This window comes from Lycorma delicatula, chromosome 3, assembly GCF_047948215.1.
Source record: "Lycorma delicatula isolate Av1 chromosome 3, ASM4794821v1, whole genome shotgun sequence".
Lineage (NCBI taxonomy): Eukaryota > Metazoa > Arthropoda > Insecta > Hemiptera > Fulgoridae > Lycorma > Lycorma delicatula.
Window position 1 is genome coordinate 101380750 of NC_134457.1, and position 8416 is coordinate 101389165.

At 28.2% G+C, this 8416-nt stretch overlaps 1 pseudogene; it reads right to left on the bottom strand.

The window, feature by feature from the left end:
- Nucleotides 1-6549: 6549 nt before the first annotated feature.
- Nucleotides 6550-8031, bottom strand: LOC142321179 (uncharacterized; annotated as a pseudogene).
- Nucleotides 8032-8416: the final 385 nt, after the last annotated feature.

An 8416-nucleotide genomic window follows, 5' to 3' on the forward strand; every position in this document is an offset into this window, starting at 1 on the left:
TTTAAACAATAATAAATTTCATTGTTACTTCATTTTAACCCTTTAAATTCGAAATTTCAAGAAATTATATTTTAGTGTGCAATTTAACCGTAAGAAGTGTATAGACATCTTTATATATATATATATATATATATATATATATACTGTATACTGTTATTAAATTTATATTTTATTATATAATTCTTCAATTTTCATCAAAAAATTCTTTAAATGTTGTAGTAACGTCACATAATATTTTATACCGCAATATGAATCCAGTATGAAGCGGTGAACACGACTGATAGTCAGAATCTTCTAATCTTCTACAGAGGAAACAAGAATTTTTTTTTGTAATTTTTCACTTATCTGAAAATACAATTAAATTAGGTATCTAATTTGGAAAAAATCTAAACCGGTATATTTCTTGAAGTGCAGGGACTTGAGTATTCAAACACATATATATATTGACAGATTGAAAACCTCATCCTATTCTTTTAAAGTCGATCAAAACTAAAACAAAATCTGACAATTATGTGAATGATCATTAGCAAAATCTTTATAAAATTTGAAGTAATATAGTCTTCTTCACTAATAAAATAAAGACAATTCCATTATTTTATGTTATTGAAATGGTTCAAGAATAAATTCTCATCAAATAAAAACAACATATTATTTTTAATTTTGCAAGAAAGGTAAATTTTATTTTAGAATCGTTTTATAATAGGCTGTTTGTCATACGTAATACTAAGTTTTATATCATGATACTTATAAGTAGGATACAGAGAGAGAAGTAGGAGAAATGAAGCGGAAAGAGAGTGAGTGTTTTACAGAAGAAGCAATGTGATTTTAAACCTAAAATAGAAAAGCAAGATAATATCTGTGAAGTAAAGTTGATCTGCCATAAATATTTAATAGGCAGGGGAAGAAACTACCGAGCTACGTGTATCTTCCATCAACCTCTGATTCATCTCATAAAATTTTACTAGCAAACACCGGATGTGATGGATATTACTTAGAGATTGGGTGAATTTATTATTGAATCAGAAGTAATTGAAACTGTAAGTAATCGTGGTAAGAATTAATGGACATATGTCAAGAAGACGTTTGATGATCATTTGAGTATAAAGCAAGATTATACAAACGAATTCTTTATTGCTTGAGATTGACATAGTAGATAAGGTCTATAAAGTAATAAGAACGAAATTTGAAACTTTAGTGGAATTATTGAATATGAATCCTCCTTACATACTTCCCTTTATAACTGCAAAAAATAATGACCTGATGGTTCTAAACCACGGGAGGCAGCAGTGGTTACTTTGCTTATCTTCACACTATGGAATGCTATGAAGATAAGGAAAGTAAGGATATCTAAATAAACCTTACCTTAAATAACAAAATTTTTGTGTTGATGAAAGATTGTAAAATGTGTAGAAAAATGATTAATTAGGTAATAAGAGAAGAATTATTAAGTAATATATCAAAACAATTTATTATGTAGGTGAAAGTGAAATCATTCGTGGAAATATAATTAAATAAGTAATGAAATAACGATGTCTCGAGGACGCACGGAAGACCCCGATGGTAGCCGAATGATGTGGCTAAGCTAGGGTGGGGCAATCTGCTTTCACGTCACTACGGGTGTAACTTGAGGTAATGCCGTAAGCTGATGTCAGTTACCCCCGGGGTAATAACAAATTATCATACAATAATCCCTTTAAAAAAAATTGAAAGAGAAAGAAAGGAAATACACAATGCATTATATGAAGAATATGTCTGTATGAAAGAGAAAGAAACAAGAGTTTATTTTAGAGTTACAGTATATTTTATTTCGCATAGACGTTAATACAATTTAATTATAACAAACTTTTAAGCTAGCATTGTTTGTTAACTGGTTTCAGTTTTATAATTATATTTTAGTTTTATCTCTGGAAAAGAAATAATTTTGAGACAAAAGAAGTAATTAACATAAGTAATAATTTTCTCTCAAATAACATTTACCTACATACCGTATTTACTAGTAGTCTATATAAAAAAAACCACTTTTCGGTACTGATGCCACTGTAACACTGCGGTATACGGTTGTGTATAGTTACAGTATGGAAAGTTGCCAAATAATATCACTGATGCAATAAAATAAGGTGAATAGGATGCCTAAAATGAAATGAAATTATTGTAAAGTCGTGTACAGGACAGTACGAGCTCTGAATCAGTGATTTTCCTTTTAGCTTGGTACAAAATATTTCTGTTATTGAAACAAATGAAGACTGTATGTACATACATAATTAGACTATACGAAATGAAAAGCAAACATAGCAATTAAATTTACAATATAAAAAAAAAAATATAAATTTGAATTAAAAAAATACATATATATAATTTTTGTCATGAATTAGTAGAAGATAGATTTTTTACAGATATTTTTATTCGATTGTTTATACTATTGAGTAACTATCCAATTATTAGTTTCATAAACTAAGCATCACAAATATACAATTTCTTTTTTTTTTTATGAAAGAGCAGGGATCAACAGTTACGGTCATTAGCCTGGTAAAAATATTTTGTATAAAATTAAGTAAACAAATGCAGTTAAAGATATTTCTTTGTAAATATATTTAATCTTTAATTAATTACTTGCACTAATGTTGTATTGGATTTAAAAAACATCATTTACAATTGGTAAAATTTAATACATCTACTTTTTAAAATAAAATAAATTTATTAAAAATTTTATTCACATTTTTTTTTAATGTGAATTTGTAACTGCGTTCAGATTATTTTATTAATATATAATAAATTATTTATACTAAATAGTTAAAGAACACACATTTATTTACAAAATGTTTTTAACGAATCACGAAGTTTAACCTCAATTATATTGAGAATAATATGAATATGAGAATAATGAAAAGTAAAAATCCTTCCTTGAAAAATATTAAAAATTATTAACGAATTACTTAATCGTCATTCATTATTTATCGAATCACTTCTAAAATACGTAGAAACTATTAAAACACCGCTCCATTTGAGCGGTGTTTTGCTAAATACCAGACAAGGTAGAATTTATTAACAAAATAAGTTATAAATGTAACAATTTTCCAATCACTGTATCAATATTTTTTTAATTTATAATTTAATAATACCTGTACCAAGTTAATTCATATTCTATATGGTATATACTATTCCATTTTCATATTATATTGTTCATTAATAGTGAATTGTTTAAAATCTTTTTTTTTTAATGAAGCGAACAAATAGTAAAGCTGTTATTAATGGATTTTAGGAACTTTTATTAAGAAAGAAATTTCTATGACTTATGAGCGACTCTTTTCAGATTCACTAGTTATCATTTCTGCAGTTATATTCATATATATATATTAGATTCCTGTTTATTGCCTCTTATGTACTTATTTATATTCTGCATGATATTTCCTTTACAAGTGTCTCAATATAAATTTGGGTGTTTTGACTTAAAACAAAGCAATAAATCGAAACAGAATTACTTTCATTACTTATTAAAAATAAATGAAAAGTAAATTGATCAATATAGAAAAATATTTCTATTTTTAAATGTAGTGGAGATTAATTTATGTTACAGTAAAATGCAATTTCTTGTCAATAAATCTAAAAATGCTGTAACGACTTTTAATAAAATTGAATTGGATTCTACGGTATCAGCTGTAGGATAAAATGAAAAGTTTTATGAATAAGCTATGTTTATTCAAACTATATTGAATTTTTAATCTAATTTCCATGGCAGAAAACAGAAATAAATGTTACTTTAAAAGAGTATTTATTTTTGTTTCATATTTTGTAGATTGTTGAATTACATTGTACTGATATCGGAAAATGAAAAATAGAAATAAAATTTTTAGAAAATTGAAAATATTTGGCTTTTCTGTTTATTTTATTTTTGAAATTGATAAATAATATTCAAAGCTACGTAAATATTTTGTTTAGATTATATTATGTATTTTAATTTTTAAATTTACCGTGAAAGCAAAATTGTTTTGGTGAAAAGTATTTTCCTAAGCTTTCACGTAAAAGTATTTTTCATTTTGCGCTTTTTTTTATTAAAATCTTCTCTTACGATTCGATATTGATTTGTCATAATTTATCACACTAGCTTTGTTCCTGTATTTAAGATTTATGACTTAGTTCTGTTCGGTGCTGTCAAAGTACGTAATTATAGAACAATGCAGTCTCTAGTTAAAGTTATTTCAATAAATTTCCTCTTGAATTATGTTTCGGAGAAGAAAATCATATTTTTGTACCGAGAAAATACTACTACCAGTTTCCCTTTAAAATCTATCAAAAAAACTTGAATATTTATTCTTAATACAGTAATACATTTTCAATTGTTTTTTAACATATAAGGGAAGTTATAGAAAATTAGGAAATTGTAGAAGGGGATTACAATTTTCCAGAAGTTATATTAAGAATTAACGTCCTTCTGTTGTTATTTTTTCATTAAGGTGTATTGCCTTTTTATTGAAGGATAAGGAGGCACAGTGCGTAACTTGAATGAATACGCAGCTCTCAAAGAGAAACTGCAGCAATAAATCATTACCAACAGTTAAATGGTCTTTCAACAAATATTATGTACATATACACAAAAAAAGACAACAGGAATCCAAAAACTGAATAAAAAAAATTATCCTCATTTGCAAAAAAGCAATGTTATATATGTGTATATATAAATAACATGAAATAGCGCAACTTTATCTGAATTCCGGATTATTACTTTGAAAAATGACTTATTCTTCCAGTTTTAAAAATGAATATTATTTGCAGTTGATACAGGATAAAGGCATCAAATTGAAAAATAGATTTATATTTAGACAATGTTTATGATAATTATGAATTATGTACCCAAACTAATTCCTTGATGTACCGTTTTTTACCTGGTTGAAAATGCAGCATAATGTAACTTTTGTTTTAGCTATTTTGTAATTCTCGCCAAATTGGAAAAAACAGAATAAAATAAGTCATTGGAGAAATACTCTCAGATTTTAGAAAGAGTGTAATTAATTATTACCCAACAGATATATTTGAGAACTGTTACACTATCAGTTTAAATATTCATACATTCAAAATAATTACAATGTTAATTTACAGTCAGATGAATTATGGATTGAAATGAATACCACCAGTTCAATTTCAAAAATGCATAGGACAGAAAGAGACTATTCTGACTCCGAGATTAAGTTTAAAAGTCAGGTTTAAAAAGAAATGCATTACGGCAATACATATGTGTATTACGTAACTAATAACTTGTAGAAGAATACCCAAATTACATTAAAAAATATGGAAATGGCATTTTACTATGTAGAATAGAATAGGATACTTAAACCTTTATTATATTGCAGTTAAAATAGGGAGAGAAGAGTTATTTATAATCTGATTCATCACGGTGTGAAAGAAGAATATCTGATAAGAAATCTGTCCCCATTTCTTTTCAACTTCTATGCTAAAAAAGAAGAAACAATACAACAATTAAAGAAAAATTTGATTGTATAGAAAACTATTTTAGAAGAAAAATAAAGATTTTTAGATTCATTAAACCCACTGTTGTTTTGCCAAAAACCGCTAAATTGGAAGAAATAGTTAATGGTATGCATTGATTGTTTGCAGACGAATTCAGTATTCATTTAAAAATAAATACAAGTATAACAAATTAAACGAAATATGATAGAAAGAAGGATAATAATTAAAGAAAAAATTCTTTAAAATATTTAAGTGAAATGTAAGGCTTTGTAGTTGTGAAACTAGGCAATAGGAAATATTGAAAGGGTAGAATAAATGTTTTGGAATTGTGGACGAATTAGTTAATGCGAGCTCGTGTATTTAGACTTTAGATTTAGTTAACGTAGAAAATAGGGGGATCGGTGGAAAGTAAATATTGTAGACGAAAACAAAGACTAAAATATTTAATCAGAGAGATCTGTCTTAACTCCTAGGATGTAGTAATGATGTTACAGTTAAAAACATAATACAGAAACAGAAATGAAAGGAAAGATATATGCCAATATCGGTAATAGTGATACAGGTATTACTTTAAAACTGTCAGTATTATGATGACACATAAGAATATTCTCATGAGAAAAATCAGAAGACCAATGTGATAATTCAGATCAGGCTAAGAAAGGAGCACCTCTGTTTAATACATAATTTTGCAGCTGTTAATTGATTGTTAAGTTATGTCAAAAATTTTTCTATTGCGAACAGTATTTTGTGATTCAAAATATGATTTTCAATAAGAAAAAAGATTTATTGTATGAAATATTATTTCTTTTTCTAGCACAATATTTCATTCAAAGAAGTATTTTTACTAGAATTCCAGGTAAGGATAACTACATACCAAACAAAATATCGAATCGCTGTCTAATCTTTGTATTTTGTTCATGTTGAAAAAGGTTCTATTTGTGACTTAAAATACAATTGAATCGTTATAGAATTAATGAGAAAACTTCATGTTGTGAAATAACGTATTTTTCCTTCTCTTTCACTCTCATCAAATCTTTGCGAAAATTTTCTCAGAATAAAAAGTGATGTAATATATTTCTTTCTTTTTTATGGTATTAATGTCGTCACCATTATCCGTCGTGGATTAGGCTCATTGGCCTGTTCCGGCGTCCATCGCTTTCTCGGGCGTCCTATATCTCTTCTTCATATCGGTTTGTATCTCCATACTTATGAAGGATGTCTACAAAGCGGCATTCTCATCAAATGGTTACTTAGCTGTCTTCTTATCTTCTCATTCCTTATTTGGTCTACTCAAGTAGATCCTTTGACCGCTCTCAAAAATCTCATCTCAGCAGCCAGAATACGTGACTCATCCCAACTCCACAAAACCCACACTTTACTACCATAAGTAAGAATAGGCAGAATAGGCATGTAGAAACTTAACTGAGTCTACTGTCTGGCCTATTTCCCTAACATCCTTCGTATTAAACCACAGACTCCCCCCAATTCGGCTTATCGACATCTGTTTTTCTGTCATATAATAGATCACAACCAAGATAATTAAAAACTCATACTTGTTCCAAGATTTGTTCTTCAAAGATTATTTTCGAGCGTACTGGCCATTTACCTTTAAAAGCCATAATATTAGATTTTGCAGGCGAAATTTTCAAACCCAAATTTTTTTTTTTGTGGGCAAAAAACGCCTGGACGTTATCATCGCCCGGAATTTTATTAATAAAAGGGTATGATAACTCCAAAATAATAAAACTCGTAAGGTGTAAAATTAATATTGATCATGCAATAAAAATTTATTAAAACAAGAGTCAAGAAGGTAAAATAAAACTCAAAAAAAAAAATACCGCAGACGAAGTCTTAAAATATAAAAGTTAAAATAATCGAAAAAAGAAACTATATAAAACTTACCTAATTCCGATGGGTTATGCTAAAGGCTCCCTTCGCGGATAATAAAATTAAAGACATAGAACCAAAAAAATCAAAATTGAAAGTAAAGGTTAAAAATTATCAACAACTCTTGTAGCACAAAAATATATATGATAATATTAGATTTTATGCATTAACCTGGTACTATGCAAAAACAGAAAAATCGGTCCAAAATTTCGTTATTATTATATAAGGTATCGCGGATGATCGTGCATAATCTGCTTGTCCGTTACCTGGAATCCCTACGTGGCTAGGGACCCAGCAAAAATTTTCTTCTCCGTTGCAAACCCAATTGCTTAGTTGTTTGGTTTAGGATATAAATTGCTAGTTGTAACTTATCCTCACTATCAAAAATAATTACGTTGTCGTCTGCACACAATAAATAATTTAAGTAAGTTCCATCACAAAGCCTAATGCCTGAGTCAACCTGATGTATTCAAGTCTTTAAGAATTTATCCACATAAATACTAAAAAGTGTAGGAGACACTTGACAACCTTGTCGGACTCCCTTATTTATCTTAAATTTTCCCACTATTTTATTTCCACAGTAGGAAATACACCATATTTTATAATCTCAGCATTCACACCATCTAAACCTGATGTTTTCCGATTTTTTAGACTCATAATTGTTTTCTGATGCTCATCCATGACGACATCATCAGCATGACAGTCGGATCAGACAACAAATTCATAATAGGATGAAGCTTTGTCATACCATAGACTCATACAATGCTTTATCCACTCCTCCTCTGACACACGATCTATTCACATACGTTCTCTTTGTGTTTGTCCCATCGACCTTAAAAATCTATAAGCAAGCCATATCAGATCATCCTCAACGTTAGCAATTAATCTTTCCCAAGGGCTTTGATGAGCCTGCCTACCAATGAGTTTAACATAATTCATTACTCTTTTATAGTTATTCCTATTCTGTTGTGTGGGATTAGTCAACCATTCTATTTAAGCCTTTTGCTTCCTAGAATTAGCATCTGGAATTTCATCATTCCACACTTGTAAACCTTACTTTTTGTTT